At 41.1% G+C, this 15,983-nt stretch overlaps 1 pseudogene; it reads left to right on the forward strand.

Annotated features, from left to right (window-relative positions):
- Positions 1-8,215: 8,215 nt before the first annotated feature.
- Positions 8,216-15,515, forward strand: LOC148013016 (ubiquitin carboxyl-terminal hydrolase 23-like; annotated as a pseudogene).
- The last annotated feature ends 468 nt before the right edge of the window (positions 15,516-15,983 follow it).

The following is a 15,983-nucleotide window of genomic DNA, read 5'->3' on the forward strand; positions in this document are numbered from 1 at the left end:
CTTGGTAGCTTTCCCTTCCTACAAGTAACTCCCTTCACAAACAATTGTGCCCCTTTACATGATCCGCGGGTGAAGCACCCTTAAGAAGGCAGTTTGAAGAAGCTTCTAGGAAGCTTATTTAACTTTTTTTTTCTGACAGGGAAGGGGGGGGGGCGTTTCCTGACGACAAGGGGGGCACTGCATTCTAGGCGTGGGGGGGTGGCATTGTTGATCACGGGGGGGACACTGCATTTCAGCCCCACGGGGGGGGCTCTCCTTTATAGTGGGGAGGGGTGGTATATGAGGAGGGGGAGATGACCATTGAAGCCGACATGCTGTCAGCGGGGAGAGAGAAGGAAAGGTAAAAAATTTTGAAAAAAAGGGGAGGTTCTCATGGGGGGAGGTATAGGGGGGAGATATTACATCCTCTCCCCCTCAGAGAAATTGAGATGTCCTAATCTCGAGACGACATGGGGGTATTGTTGGTTGAGGGTATTTTCATCCATTTAGGTGGCATCCTCTTCTGGATAATTTTTCCATTGGATGAGGTATTCTCTCATGTTCCTTGATTTCAAATGCCTCTCCCTAACATCTAGGATTCTATCAAGCCGTAGCTCAAGGACTCCTTGGCTAGGCATTACAATTTGCTGATCATCAAGTACATGATTCAGATTAGGTAGATACTTTTTCAATAGGCTAACGTGGAATACATTATGAATCTTTAGAGTTGCGGGCAACTGTAATCTGTAAGCATTAGGCCCTAGGCAGCACTGGATGATCTTATAAGGTCCACAAGACCTTGGACTTAGCTTCTTGTACTCTCCCAAGGATAGCAAACTCTTTTTATGGTGTACACAGATGAAGACCATATCACCTTCGACGAAGGATCTCTCTTGCCTTTTCAAGTCAGCATAGGCCTTTTGTCTATCCTTAGTAGCTTGAATGTCTTGTCTTATTGATTTGATTTGATCATCCATGTCTTCCAGCATCTGTCTAGAAGCTTCTACCCTCGAAGTTGGATCCAAGAAGTTCAAAGGGGTACGAAAATCATGTCCATAAAATGCTTGGAAAGGGGTCATCTGAATACTCTGTTGGTAGGAAGCATTGTAGGCAAACTCAACCAGGGGTAAGTATTGAATCCACTTTTTGCGTTCGCGATAATAGTATGCCCTAAGCATATCTTCAATGACTTGATTGACTCGTTTTGTTTGACCATCAATTTTGTGATGTTAAGTTGTGTTGAAACAGAGTTGAGTTCCAATAGCCTCAAAGATAGCCCTCCAGAAGTGTGATGTGAAAAGAGAGTCCCGATCACTAATGATTCTTCTGGGTAACCCATGAAGTTTGAATATTTTCTTGATGAATAATCTTGCGATGTCTGAAGCTTTATAGTTCATCTTGACAGGGATGATATGTGCAGCCTTGGTGAGGATATTTACTACAACCATAATAGAGTTATATCCTCCCCCGTGAACTTGGGGTAAGCCAATAATGAAGTCCATACTAATGAACTCCCATTTCATTTGGGGAATTTCCAGTGGTTGCAATTTCCCAGGCATTTTAACATGTTCTGTCTTAATGCGTTGATAAGACAAACATTCCGTGACATATTTGAGTACGTCTCCCTTGAGCCTTTTCCAAAAATAGCTCTTCCTGACTGTGTTAAGGGTCTTGGAATAACCAGGATGTCCTGAGAAAGGGGAGTCATGGGCTTCTCAAAGTATCTTCTGCTTGAGAGTTTAGCTTGAAGGGATATATAATCTTGTCCTAAAGTAGAGAAGCCCACTATTGATGGAGAATTCTTGATACTTCATCTTTAGCTTCTAGTCTTGATCCTTGATGGGGATCTCCCTTAGCATTTTTTTATAGACTGGGTCATGATATGCCCCTTCTTTTGCTAGAGCAAGAATCGGGTTGTTTGGCATTGATAGCTCTGTGGCTAGAGACCTTGCTATTGATGGATCTTGCAAAATGAGAGAATTTAGAAATGCCTTGCGAACTAAGTGCATGGGCAACTACATTCTCTTTTCTAGGCCTATATTTGATTTCAAAATCATATTCTTCCAGCACTTTGATCCATGGACAACGCCTCATATTGAGCTCATTCTAAGTGAAAATCCATTTAAGACTCTTGTGGTCCATTACTAAGGAAAATTTGTTACCTAGCAAGTACTGTCTCCAAATTTTGAGAGCATGGACAATAGTCACAACAGCTCCAGGTCATGTGTAGCATAATTCCTTTCATGGCTCTTCAATTTTCTTGAAGAATATGCTACGGGATTACCTTCTTGCATAAGTACACATCCTAAAGCAAGTGAGCTAGCATCAGTTACCACTTCAAACTCCTTATTACGATAAGGAAGTTTCAGGATGGTTGCTGATACTAAGCTTTGCTTTGGTTTTTTAAAGCTAGTCAGTCCAACATGTGACCATACAATTGCTACTTGCTTCTTTAGTAGATCAGTTACATCAGAGGTGTTGCAATCAAAGCATAATCTTTGATGAAAATTTTGTACCACCTTGTCAACCCAAGAAAACTTCATATTTCTTTGACAGAAGTTGGTGTTGGCCATTCCAAAACGTCTGGATCTACTAAAATTCCTTCTGTTGATACAATGCATCCCAGATATTCAATTTGTCGCTTGAAAAATGTGCACTTCTTCTTCTTGGCATAAAGCTTGTGTGCTCTCATTGTTTCAAGAACAATGTGAAGATGGGGTTCATGATCCTTTCCCTATTTTGAGTAGACTAGGGTATCATAAAAAAAAACGAGTACGAAGTCATCAAGATAGGGCCTAAAGATATCCTGCATTAACTTGTTGAAGGTAGCAAGTGCATTTGTCAGCCCGAATGACATCACTAGGATTTCAAAGTGTTCATACCTTGTACTGAATGCAGTGTTCAGGATATCTTCTTCTTTGATCCTTATTTGATAATATCTAGATCTAAGATCTATGTTTGAGAAGATCTTTGTACCTTGAAGATGGTCAAGTAATTCATCTATTCTTGGAATGGGGTATTTATTTTTTATGGTTGCTTGATTCAACCCTCTGTAGTCATTGCATAGGTGAAGCATTCCATCTTTCTTCTTTTGGAATAGCACTGGAGCTCCCCATGGAGAATTGCTAGGTCAGATGTGGCCTTGATCTAGCAGTTGCTTGAGTTGCTCTTTCAATTCGATAGGTTTCAGAATGGAGATCTTATACGGTCTCTTTGCAACCACTGGAGCTCCTGGCACAAGTTTGATGTCGTGGTCGACATCCTTCGTTAGATCTTCAGGGAATATGTCTGTGTATTTCTTTAACCATGAAGGTTCTTCTCCAGATTCATGATTCTGATCTAGCTTATTCACTTTAATCAGATGGACAGGTAGACCCTTTTGAACACCTTTTATTATCCGTGTTGCTTTTGCCAATTGTATTTTTGGCTCACCAGCCTCACCTTGAGTCATGACTAGTTCCCCTTCAGAATTGTGAAAGGAGACTTGGCCCTTCCCATAGTGGATGTGGGCATCATTGGGTATTATCCAATCCATTCCGAGTAAACATTCGTGGACACCTAGGTTCATTACCCTAAATCTCATAGAAGTTGGCTTCCTACCCAGTAGGAATTTCACCTTAGCAGTTTGCCTAGTACAAGTGACCTCACGACCATTTGCTAATTCCACAAGTAAAGTAGGTGCATCTCTTGTGGCTATCCCTAATCTCTTTGCATAGATTGGTGAAATGAAGGAATGTGTACTACCACAGTCAATCAAGGTTTTGAAGCTTTTACCTTGATATTCTGATGGAGTTTGAATCACCAAGAATTGGCGATTCGGACCTTTCTTGTGAAGAGTGGCGTGAATCGTTGCCCTCTCAATGTCAGCATCCATGGATACCTCCCTCGCATAGCTTCCTTAAGCTTACCCCAAGTGATTGTCCCCTCTGAGATTACTTGGTCTCTGCACCACTGTTTCCACCAAACTCTTGCTTCACCTGTAAGCTTAAGTTTGGCGAGCATGGCTTGATTAGTAGGTGCAGTTCCTGCTGCCTCAAAATAGTCCTCCATGGACTCAATCCAGATCTTGGGGTTGGCTTGAACAGTCCTTCCCTTGCCATTAAACTCGGGTGGCTTAATTTGTTTGAGAAGGAATTTCTTCTCTTGAGCCACAGCTGGACTTAGTATAGGAGTCAGATTTGGAACCTGCGCTTGGGGTTGCGTCTGAACAATAAGATTTCTTATGTTAACATCTTATCATACGTTCCCATATTATGTTAATATGACTAGCACAGCTTTTTAGCTAAGTGATTTAATCACTTAACACCTTAGTTAACATTTATGATCAAGATAGGCAATTGTGAAAAGTATTATTTATTCATGAGGGCATAACCCTTTGAGTACATTTATTTGGATAAGTAGGACAGGCTGATTGATACATCCGTTTGGGAAAAATAGGATTGTGCTACAATTGGCTACACAGACAAAATAATAATATGGAGTGGGATCATGGATTTTCAGGAAACGGTAAGTCATAGGAAGCTTGGGGTATCCCTTCCTTTGATACCTGTTCTTCTCATAGCGCCCTAACACTTTGATTCTGTTAGCAGAAATCACCCGGGTCACTCCTTCATAGGCATACTTATTCTGCTTGACTTGCCGACCGCTAACGTGCAAAGTTGCATTTACGTGAGCTTCGACAAAGATGAACAGCTGCATGATCTTTAAATCCTCCATCCACTTGATTCTCTTCAAGTTGGTCTAAAGGTACCTGATTCGGTGGGCTGATATGTAGTATATTCCTGAGTCTCTCGTCCATCTCCACTCCGTATACAGGGGCGAATTATTATAGATGTGGTCCAAAATATTCATCATGCCAAGCCTCTGACGATAATTCAAAGCATGCATTGCAGTCATGAACATGACCTAGAACACCAAGAACTTGCTCCATGCTTCGTGACTCTGCAACCCAACATCCATAAGTGAGTAAAGAAATGTTTTCAATAGAAAACACTACTCTATTATACTCACCCTCCCCTATTTATCCCCTTATTCCCTTTATTTTCCTCCATTAAGTTCCCTTGTAATCTTTAGATCTCGTTGGTTCCCAACTGTAACATGTCCATTTGACCACTTGTGGGACACATCTTAGCAGCCCAGTGGGAGGGGAGTCTAGAAAGTGCCACCTGGCACTCACAAGGAATGTCATAGGGTTTGCGATCTAGGTCTTCTTGAGTCTGCCTCAAAGCGGAAGCATCCTGTTGTTCCCACTTAGGACCTGAAGTCAGGGTTTCTTTCCTATCAGCCAAGTCTTTAGGTAGTAGCTAGTGTCGAGCTCTAGATGAACCACTTTGTGTAGGAACAACAGAGTTGAAGTGGATTTATGCTACACTTGGTTCATGGAGAATGGGAAACGAGAGGGATGCGAAGCTCAACCTCTCTCCCCATAAGGCATATTCCCATTCTACTCCCCTAAAACAACATAAATCAGGATTATAACTCTACTGACTCTAGGTCTTCGCAGTCTCATTATCACGTCTCTTGAGAAAAGTTCCCAACTAACTGGGACCACCCTTACGTAGGACGGACCCAAGTCACATCCACCGCACTTTCCTCGAGTTGCTTGGTTATCTAATTACCTACCACATTATGTTTGACATGCAAAGGTAACTTCCTTAGTTAATCAATTTAAACACAAGTTCCTTCACGTAACTTAGGCACTGACAAAAAAACAATATCAAGCAAGTTCCTTTTTCAAATATCTGATCTTTATTTATCATAGTCCCAGAATCCATCAAGTATCATGCCCGAAGGCTAACCTAGCAATCAACATGATTACTGCTCCAAGTTTCACTCATAGACTAGTACACAGGCCTTGAGATTCCATCTCGAGTCACGTCGACCTCTTGTTCGGGATCCGGAGGCAAGGAATTTACAGCCAGAGCCTCTCTTGGCACCCAAGCGTCCAAGCAGCACCCATGGAGAGACCTCTCCTAGCAGGTTTGGTCCATGTACTCGGCGCGGCTAATCAACCCCCTTGGATAGGGCCAGGCAAGAAGTTGGAGGTAAGTGAACTTGCCTCTCCCTCTAGGCTTTTAACCTAAAGCATTAAGTGTTTTGCCTTGAATTAGTTCCTTGAGCAAAGAAGTTTAAACAATGTACCTATGTGTACAATCACGATCATTTCAGAGGTCGTTCGTACGACCAATTGCTAAGGTGTGATTCCTTCTTCCCAAATGCTCCCAGCATTCGATCCTAGATCGTTCGCAACTTGGCGAGATTCCAAGGGCTTGGCAAGCTAGGTTGCTTGGTTCCCCTTTTTCTTTGGGTTAGGGTTTGTAGGTAGTTCAAGATCTCAAGTAGTCTAAGCTAAGGGCAAACAATCCATAGTGTCCTACTTGATTGAGGAGTTTCTTTCAAGTCGAGAGGCCTACATGGTGAGAAGAACTACAAAAAGAAAAGTGTGCCTTCAAGATAGTCCCAAAAAAATATGGATAAGGAAGAATAGAGATCATATGAGAGCATACATGTTGGTTGTGTACCCAGAAGAGATGAACTCCCTTCAATTAGTTATTGACTTCTCCTAGGTCTTATTTTCCTCCTTCAGTGTGAACAACAACTAGTCTACTACTTCACTCTTCTCCTCTCCTCTCTCCTCTCTATTCTCCTCTTGTGTGCAATTTTAATTTGTGCAATTGGGTCATCAATTTGTGGTTTAAGGATCTATTCAACAACATTGATATTAGAGTAGAGGTTTAATTTTAGTGGAGTCATCTTTATTAGTCCATGGGTTCCATACATGCATAATAATCATCATCACAAAAAATTCCTTCTTTTATCTACCAATTCAAGTATTTATCCCTCACTTTGTGGTTCAAACTTCTCTCACATATTTAACTCGGGATTGCACCCCTCTTCCCAAGACAAACAAACATCCTTTACATTCATAAAATCAAAGGCTTATCTCAAGCCTAGTAATCAAGTTTATATGGGGGAATTGATTTCATATCTATCCACAAAGAAGGGGGAGGTATAAAGTCCATTTCAATTTTAAAAATATTTTTTAAAAAAGTGAGAGCAACCAATGTAGATGTACTCTATGTGATTTAGCCAAATAGGGAGGGGTTTATCATTTTCAAACCCTCTCCTACAACCATCAATACTCGTGCCATCAAACTATTTCTAAATACACAACCTTTCACATAGAGGGTGCGGGAATTATAAGTACCATGTGATGCCATTTAAAACTTTCCTGAACATTCCTTTGATCTTTTTAAAACAAAGCATTCAATCATAGTAAATTTTCAATATGAATAAGACTACCCTATGCAAGTTTATACTTATTGCACCCATATCATGCGAAAATGAAGAAGGTGAATTGGATGGAACCGGAACTTCCGTAGGAGGGGTATTATCTACTTTCGTGCTTCAGGTGGGTATTCCTACATGTGTCCCTCCTACTCCCGCGTGTGCTCTTCTCGTGTGGCGCTTTGGGGCCATTGCAATCGAGGCTAGGGCAAGTGGAGGGTGTTCTGAAATTCCCTACAACTTGGCAGCTTTCCCTTCCCGCAAGGGACTCCCTTCACAGACAACTGTGCGCCTTTACACGATTCGCGGGTGAAGCACCCTTAAGAAGGCACTTTGAAGAAGCTTCTTTAACCGTTTTTTTTTCTGGCAGGGGGCGACGTTTCCTGACGACGAGGGGGGGTCGTTGCGTTCCAGCCGGAGAGGGGGTTTGATGTCAGGCAGGGGGGGAGGTGCACTGCGTTTCAACCCCACGAGGGGGGGCTCTCCTTTATAGTGGGGAGGGGGGGAGACTGCCATTTAATGGCCGCCACCCCTCCACCTAGGGGCCTGCACGGCCCCCTCTCACTCTCTTAACTCCCTCTCCCTCTCTCTCTCCCTGACATGTTGTTGGCTGGGAGAGAGAGGGAGAGGTGAAAAAAATTGAATTAAAATTAAAAATTTTAAAAAATAGGGGGGTTCTCATGGGGGTAGGTACAGGGGGGAGATATTACATACTTCTTCATTTCAATTAGCTTGAATAGAGCTTCCATTCATCCTTTCCTGAAACAAAAACACTTCCCAAAACATCCATGTAATGAAGGAGACCTAACTAATCTAACTAAGAGAGAGAAAGATTGCAAAAGAAGAGGGAAGAAGAGAGTAGAGGAGAGAGAAATACTAGGGGAAGAGAGAGAAATATAGGAAGAGAGAGAGAAAGAGAGAGAAAGAGGGGAGAGAGAGAGAGGAAGCCATGGGAACTGAAGGTGAAGGTGAGGAGACAGATTTGTATATCAAACGGTACCCTAATCAGGTCCTTGTACACCTTAAATACCCCATTAGTGTAACTAGGTATTCGCATGTGCTAACCTCGTGTAAGACCCTCTAATCCCATTCTTTACATTCCATCCCAAATCGGAAGGTTTTTGCCCTCAAAAACAAAAAGAGAACGTATTGGTATGGCTAGGTGGGGGGAGGTGGGGGGTGAAATCTTGTGAAATGGTGGCCTATGAGCATGTATGCAGTGTGAGCATGAGGGAAGAAGGTAACTTAGTACAAAGATAGACACTAATTCCAAACAAGAAGGGCTGGACAACACTGGATAGCATGCTGTCCCGAACAGGCATGTAGTGGAAAACTAATCATAACTTGCCATGGGCAACTCCAAATGAGATGTTTTGCATGTCAAAATGGAGCTTGTTGGGCATACTTTCAGCCCAGGTAGGTCATGCATGGGTGCAATTAATGCAAGCCCAAAATATTTGAAAACATATAGTTGACTACTACAAAACAAACCCAAATTTAGTTGTCCTTCAACTAAGGTTGCTGCCTCAAGGTAAGGGGACTGCACTGGGGGAGTCCTGATGTAGATAGAGCTTTTTTCAACCCCCAGGATCAAATGGATAACCTGCATGGTAAGTATCACCAGCATAGAGGTCATCCATGCAAGCGTGGGTCTCTGCACTACCACTGGGGTTAAATGGAAAGCGGTTATCCTTTCCATGCATTGGGTTACCATCCACAAGTAAAGCTAGAATGATCAGTACCACTAGCTATTGCATCGAGTTTGCTGTAAGCATCATATGATTAAGCTCGGTATTCACTTGGATGCTGTCAATAACACATGGGATTGCATAAGCTAAAAAGTGTACTCCATCAATCCTTATATGTGACATGTGTACAGATTGAAGGGTATCCTGAAAGAACATGTTTTCCTGATCCATAATAGGAGCATGAGCTTTAAGATCTACATGATCTTCTTTCTTGAATGAAAGTTTGTCTTACTTTGGACCCACATCAAAATGGTCTTCAGCAAGATCTGTCCTATCCTTGGCATAATGATATTCGAATATAAATAGGAGTTTTGCATTATGTGTTCTACATTTGTCTAGATGATCACAAGATATTGGCTTAGCACATCGATAGCATAAGCTTGTTGCATGAAATTTCCGTATCATATCACTAGTAAGGTGTCTAATGCGTTTAGCCTTAGATAGCAATCTACACACATGCTCATTACCATTGGTCAGCTTAGTAATAGTTCTGACATGCTGCTCATAGTCATCTTGTTGCTCATGTACAACAGATGGCTGCCCATGACCATAGTGCTCATGTTGTCCATATGGAGGGTCATACCAATGTGGCTATTGCTCATAATGATACTCATGTTGTCCATACTACATATGGTGATAATAGGCCTGTTGCTCATGTACATCTATTTGCTGCTGACTATTACCAAAACTTTGGCCATAATGTTGCCCATAAACATGCTACCCAAGATTGCATGATGTCTGTCCAACATGACTACAATGGTGTCCTTGCATCCTAGACTGACCATAAATATGATGAGTGGCAAGTCCATGAGCATAGGTATCGGCATGATGCTTGTCATAGTCACTAGCTTGTTGAGATGGCAAGCTCAACACATGTAGACATTGATGATGGATCGCTTGGCTAGATGAGTCCGCACGTGTACACTTAGCACATTAGTGGTCATTATGATACTCACATGGCCATTGACTTATCACTTATTATATTTAGTTTGTTACACCTACCTACAACTAGCAAAGATATAACTCCAGTTGATTACTGTAGTCGGTTATGCATTGTTTGACTTGGAAGACATTTGTTATGCAGCATATGATGAATGCATTTACAGGAAAGGGGACACATAATGATGTATGTTATGCTGATTTAGGTGCATCTAATCATATGACCAGTCATGTTGAATGGTTTGGAGAGATGTAGGACCTACAAAATCTAGGTTATGTGCAAACGGGTGATGATTCATACCACCCAATTTCACACATTGGAAAGGTTCCCTTGTCCTTGTATGATGGCCATGCAAAGAGTCTGATAGATGTATTATATGTGCCATCAATCACAAAAAATCTAGTGTCTATTGACCAAATGGTAGAGCAGGGGTTGTAGGTCTAATTCAATGCAAAAAATTATTTTGTAGAAGACTTTAATGACAAGTGCAGGTTGGTCGCAAAAGGAAGTAGAGTTGGCCCAATATTCACTTTAGATGTTGGAATTCTTGCAGTGGATGCTCCTATGTATGCTAAAGAAAAATGAGTAGTTGCAAATATTGAAATATAGCATAAATGTATTGGGCATGCAAATGTGCAAAGGCTGAAATTAATGCAGTCTAGAGGATTGGTTATAGGGTTGCCTTCTTTTAGAGTTGCAGAATTGCATAAAGTCAATGAAGCATGCTATTTTGTTAAGCAAGCAAGACAACCCTTCTCACATGACAGAGAAGTGAGTAGAAAAATACTTGATGTAGTGTATACATATGTTTGGGGACCTACACAGAATGTATCTCTTGGTGGCAACAAATACTTTGTCACATTTATTGATGATTGTTCAAGGAAGTTATGGGTATACTTCATGAAGGAAAAGAGTGATATGTTTGAGCACTTCAAATCTTTTAAGGCAACTGTTGAAACAAAAACAGGCTTAAAAGTGAAGTGCTTAAGATCAAATGGAGGGGGAGAGTACCTCTCTAATGAGTTTATTGGCTTCTTGAGGACTCATGGGATAAAGAGGCAATTTACTTGTAGGTATACATGATAGCAAAATGGGATTGCAGAAATAAAAAATAGGCATATTGTAGAAGTCACACGTGCATTAATGGCTGAAAAGAATATGCCCAAAATTTTTTGGGTCTGAGGCTGTCCATACTGCTATCTACATTATGAACAGAACTCCCACAACTGCAGTTCATGGGATGACTCTTGAAGAATGCTTTACAGGCAAGAAGCCCGATGCATTGCACTTGAAGGTATTTGGATGTGTTGCATACGTTCATGTGCTAGATGCGCTATGGAAGAAGCTTGATCCAAAGGCAGAAAAATGTATTTTTATTGGATACTCTTTAGAGCCAAAAGGGTATCGCTGTTATAACCCTGTCAACAGATGAGTTCAGAGTGAGCAGGGATGTTATCTTTGATGAGATGGGCAGTTAGTATGCATCTCTTGGTGATGTATTAGATGATAATAATGATCAGGACATCTATATGCAGTAATAAAAACAAGAATCAGAGAGTCTTACTAGACCAAAAACATTATCTAGTACTATACCTACAGTGAGCCGTTGGTCTGGAAGACTAAGGGGTAGCCCCACATCTTCCGCTGTATTTATAAGTGTTGTAGGCAAAGACAAAGGAAATAAGAAAGTGCTAGATGGTAATGATGCATCTACTAGTCATTTGGGATTTGATGGAGATTCTAGTGGTTTAGAGAGTTTGGATGATGAGCTTGGTATTCCTTCAGTCAGGACACCGGGTGTACAAAGAGCTCATAGTAATGTAAAGGCTCCATTGAGTGATCTTGTGGTATGCAGGTCTAGCAGGGTCAAATACCCTGTTAAAAGATTTGGTTTTGAAGGTTATGCAGCTTACCATTATGCTTATATGGTGAAACTAGTTGAGGATGTTGAGCCCACTTGTTTTGAGGATGCTGTTGGTCATGCTCATTGGGATGCAACAATGGATGAGGAGATGGCTGCATTACAAGCCAATAAGACTTGGGATTTGGTACCCTTACCTAAGGGTAAGAAAGCTATTGGCTGTAAGTTGGTTTACAAAATCAAGCATAATGCAGATGGTTTAGTTAGTAGGTATAAAGCTAGGATGGTTGCAAAAGGCTATGCTCAAACATATGGCATAGATTATAAAGATACATTCAGTCCAATTGTTAGGATGGCAACTATTAGATGTGTGATTGCCTTGGCAGCAACCAAAGGTTGGAGTTTGTAGCAAATGGATGTTAAGAATGCCTTCGTGCATGGTGAATTGCAAGAAGAAGTGTATATGGAGAAGCCAAGAGGTTATGAGGATTTAGAGCATCTCACATATAGTGCAGGTTAAAAAAGGCGCTATATGAGCTGAAGCAAGCACCTAGAGCATGGTCTGACAAGATTGGAGAGTATCTTGTCAATATTGGATTTTGTATTTCTGATGCTGATATCTCACTTTATGTGAGAAAGGGAGATGTAGGTTTGGTCATCATAGTCATCTATGTGGATGACTTGATTATGACAGGTGACAGTGACAATGGGATTGCTAAAGTTAAGGACTTCTTGAAGAAGAAGTTTAAGATGAAAGATTTGGGTGAGCTAAGATACTTTCTTGGTATTGAGATGATCAGATGTGATGATGGTATATGACTATCCCGAAGGCAGTATGGCTTGGATATGTTATCCAAGTATGGTATGACAGCATGTCCTCTTTCAGTATCATTGGAGCAAAATGTGAAGTTGAGTGCCAACTTTGGGGATGAGATATAAGACCCTACTTTGTTCAAGAGGATAGTAGGAAGTTTGATTTACATGATTATCACAAGGTCAAACTTGAGCTATGCTATTGGCCTTGTCAGTCAGTTTATGCAGATGCCTAGAAAGCCTCATTTGGATGCAGTTAGACGTATATTGAGGTATGTGAAGTCCACTTTACATTATGGACTTTTTTATGAGGCAGATAAGGATGTACAGGTCTTTGGATACACAGACACAGATTGGGCTGGTAGCATGTCAGATAGAAGATCTACTAGTGGATTCATGTTTTCTCTTGGTAGTGCAGTAGTTACATGGAGCAGCAAAAAGCAACCGAGTGCTTGTAAGCATAATCATGCTGTCCATAATGGCCATAATCATGTTGCCCATGATAGCCATACTACTGATCAAATCCATTGGAGTATGATCCACCCCCATGATAAGGTACATAGTCTAGGTGTTGCCCAAATTCGTATTGTACAATACTTTGGTTATCAAAATTGCCCATATGTGATTTCGCTTAGCACCGGCAACTAACCTATATTGTTTGCCACATTAGAGCATCAAAAGATCCCTAGTGTTACTATTGAAAATCAGATTTGCACACTGTTGTTTGCTATTGTATGTTGCTCACTCTATACAACACACCGTTCATTGTGTGTTAAAAATTAATCAAACTTATCATTCAATGCTTTCTCCACTTAACATTTGCAAATCTGCATCGTTGGTGGCAGCAAACAAGCTCCCCAAGCTAAACACTTGTTGACTTGTAGTTTTTCTAAAGCAGCAAACAATTCCTCTGCCAATGCAGGGCTCCTAATATAGATCAATATACCAATTACAATAATTGTATGTCTCGAGCAATTTCAAATCTAAGTTATTGCTACAATTTGTTTCTTTGTTTGATAGCTTACTGGTCTGTAGCAAGAGATCAAGCTAGTATAAGCTCATGTAGCTACAAACACTAAAGTTGATCTCTGTCAATCAAGCATAAGCATTCTCTTTGTTAAGCAGAAGCATTATCTTTGTCAATCAAAAGTATTCCTTCCATGAACCGAATGCTGGGATTTTTGGACTAGTTAGACTATCAAGGTTCAACACTGCTCTCCATAGCAGATGTCACTGCAGTGAATTTTCTAGCCATTGCAAGTGAGTCGAAACTCTCAATCATCTGCTGTTGGATGCATTAGTGATCAATCCTGTACCGCCAGTATCACATCCAAATTTTGTTCCTTCTGTAAGTCATGAATTTCCTAATTTTGGCCCTTTGTCTCCTGCCACACCTATCTCACCATTTCATCAAAGACGACAGCTGAAGAGGCCTTATCCTAGAAGTGCCCTAGTCAGCATTCCCAAGGCTCATTTCCACCATATTCCTGCTACAACCTATTATAGTGGAGTATTTCGAGCAAGCCCTAAAGCAAGGGCTCATTATGTAGCATTCCGGCCCTCCACTACAACTGGAAAATATGGGGCTATTTGACCATCAACAATTGAACAACTTATAGCAAATCAAGAGGCTACAAATGCCATGGAGTTCCAAAATCACAACACAATTGGTAAGACATTGCAATATGCAATTGTTCCAACAGCACAAATGAAAAATCGACTGCCATTACATCGGACACATTCCTTGTGTAGTCAACTGTTCCAACATGATCAAATACCGAGTGTCAACCTTGATAGACAAGTGGTTAATATAGGCAAGCAAATTGCATTGTGAAATGGCTAAGACAATGGCCAACAAGAATGACAAACACCATGCTTTGCTGAATGCCATGGGATCCCAAAGAACTGTATTTTTGCTAAGCTCTATTTCTGCAAATGTGCAATGTGTGCTTTGGAAGATCATATCAAAGATGTTTTTTCTTCTTCTGCAAATGTGCATTGTGTGCCTTGGAAGATAATATCAAAGATGTTTTTTCTTCTTCTGGTAGCATTGTTTCACCTTCCTATCTGGCCACTAATTTGAGCTACATTTCAAATTCCTTTGTTTTAGGGGAGCAATAGGATGCACATGAGTATTTCTTCTTTCTCATGAAAGTCTTGCAGAAATGTTGCATGCCTGCTAGTTCTATGGCTAACACAAGCCCAAAGAGCTTTGTGTCAGACATATTTATTGGTCGACTAAGGAGCCAGGTGCAATGCAAAGCGTATTCTCAGTGATCTTATTCATTCAAAGATTTTTTTGGGCCTCAGGTTAGAGGTCAAGTCTTGCAACACTGTTCTTGAGGAACTGCATAATTTTACAGCAATGGAGGCTTTGGAAGAAGAAAACAAGGTCTCATGTTCGCACTATAAAAATACATCTAGCAGAAAAAAACAGCTGACTTTTGAAAAGGCTCCACAAGTTCTTGCAGTCAATCTCAAGCGTTTCAAAGCATCTTCAATCTTGTTGAGTAAATTTGAGAGGAAAATTGACTATGAGTCCTCACTTGACCTGAGAATTTTTATGAGTAAGGGAGGAAATACCAAAGACATTCAGGAGAGTAAGCTGAAGTATAATTTGTACGATGTACTTGTGCATTCCCGATGGTCGACAACATCTGGCCATTATTTTTGCTTTGTTAGGACATCTCCAGCCACATGGCATTGCATGAATGATTCTGTGGTATCAAGGGCGAGTGAAAAGACTATGCTTCGGCAGGAGGCATATGCCATTTTCTATATACGTGTAGATATAGATAATACATGTAGACTTGAAATAGAGGATCCTCCAAATATTTCCTCCACAATTGTACAGTCCTGTAAGAAGCTTATTTGTGAAGATCTTTAGACCAAGACAGACGTTGATGCCCACTCTATTTCTCCTTCTCCCTCTTCAACGCCTGAGGTAGAAGTTGCATTCCCTGCTCAGGTACCAATATCAAAAGCTCCTCCCAGCATCCAAGGAGACTACTCCTAATGACAGGCACACTGAAGTGGTTGCACTGACCAAACCATTCAAGAAGAGCTCAACAAAGTTCTCATGTATCCAAAATTGATACGAGCCAGCTGTCAGGACCTTCAAGTGGAGGAAAGTCCGAAGGCATTCCTAACTCATTCCAGAATGGCACACATCAAAGCTTTATGTAGCTCTTAAACAATATGCCATCTGCTCGATGACATGCTCTTCTTGCTAGTGCTCAAGGAGCTGTAAAGCAGGCAAACTCACCCACAAATAAGGTGCTAGATGGAAAAAGAGCTATTGCTATCAAGCAACAACCTTTGGAACCCGGAAGTTGCAAAGAGAAGCAAGATCTGA

Source organism: Lygodium microphyllum, chromosome 26 (assembly GCF_053477565.2).
Source record: "Lygodium microphyllum isolate KBCC chromosome 26, Lygodium_microphyllum_v1.1.10, whole genome shotgun sequence".
NCBI lineage: Eukaryota > Viridiplantae > Streptophyta > Polypodiopsida > Schizaeales > Lygodiaceae > Lygodium > Lygodium microphyllum.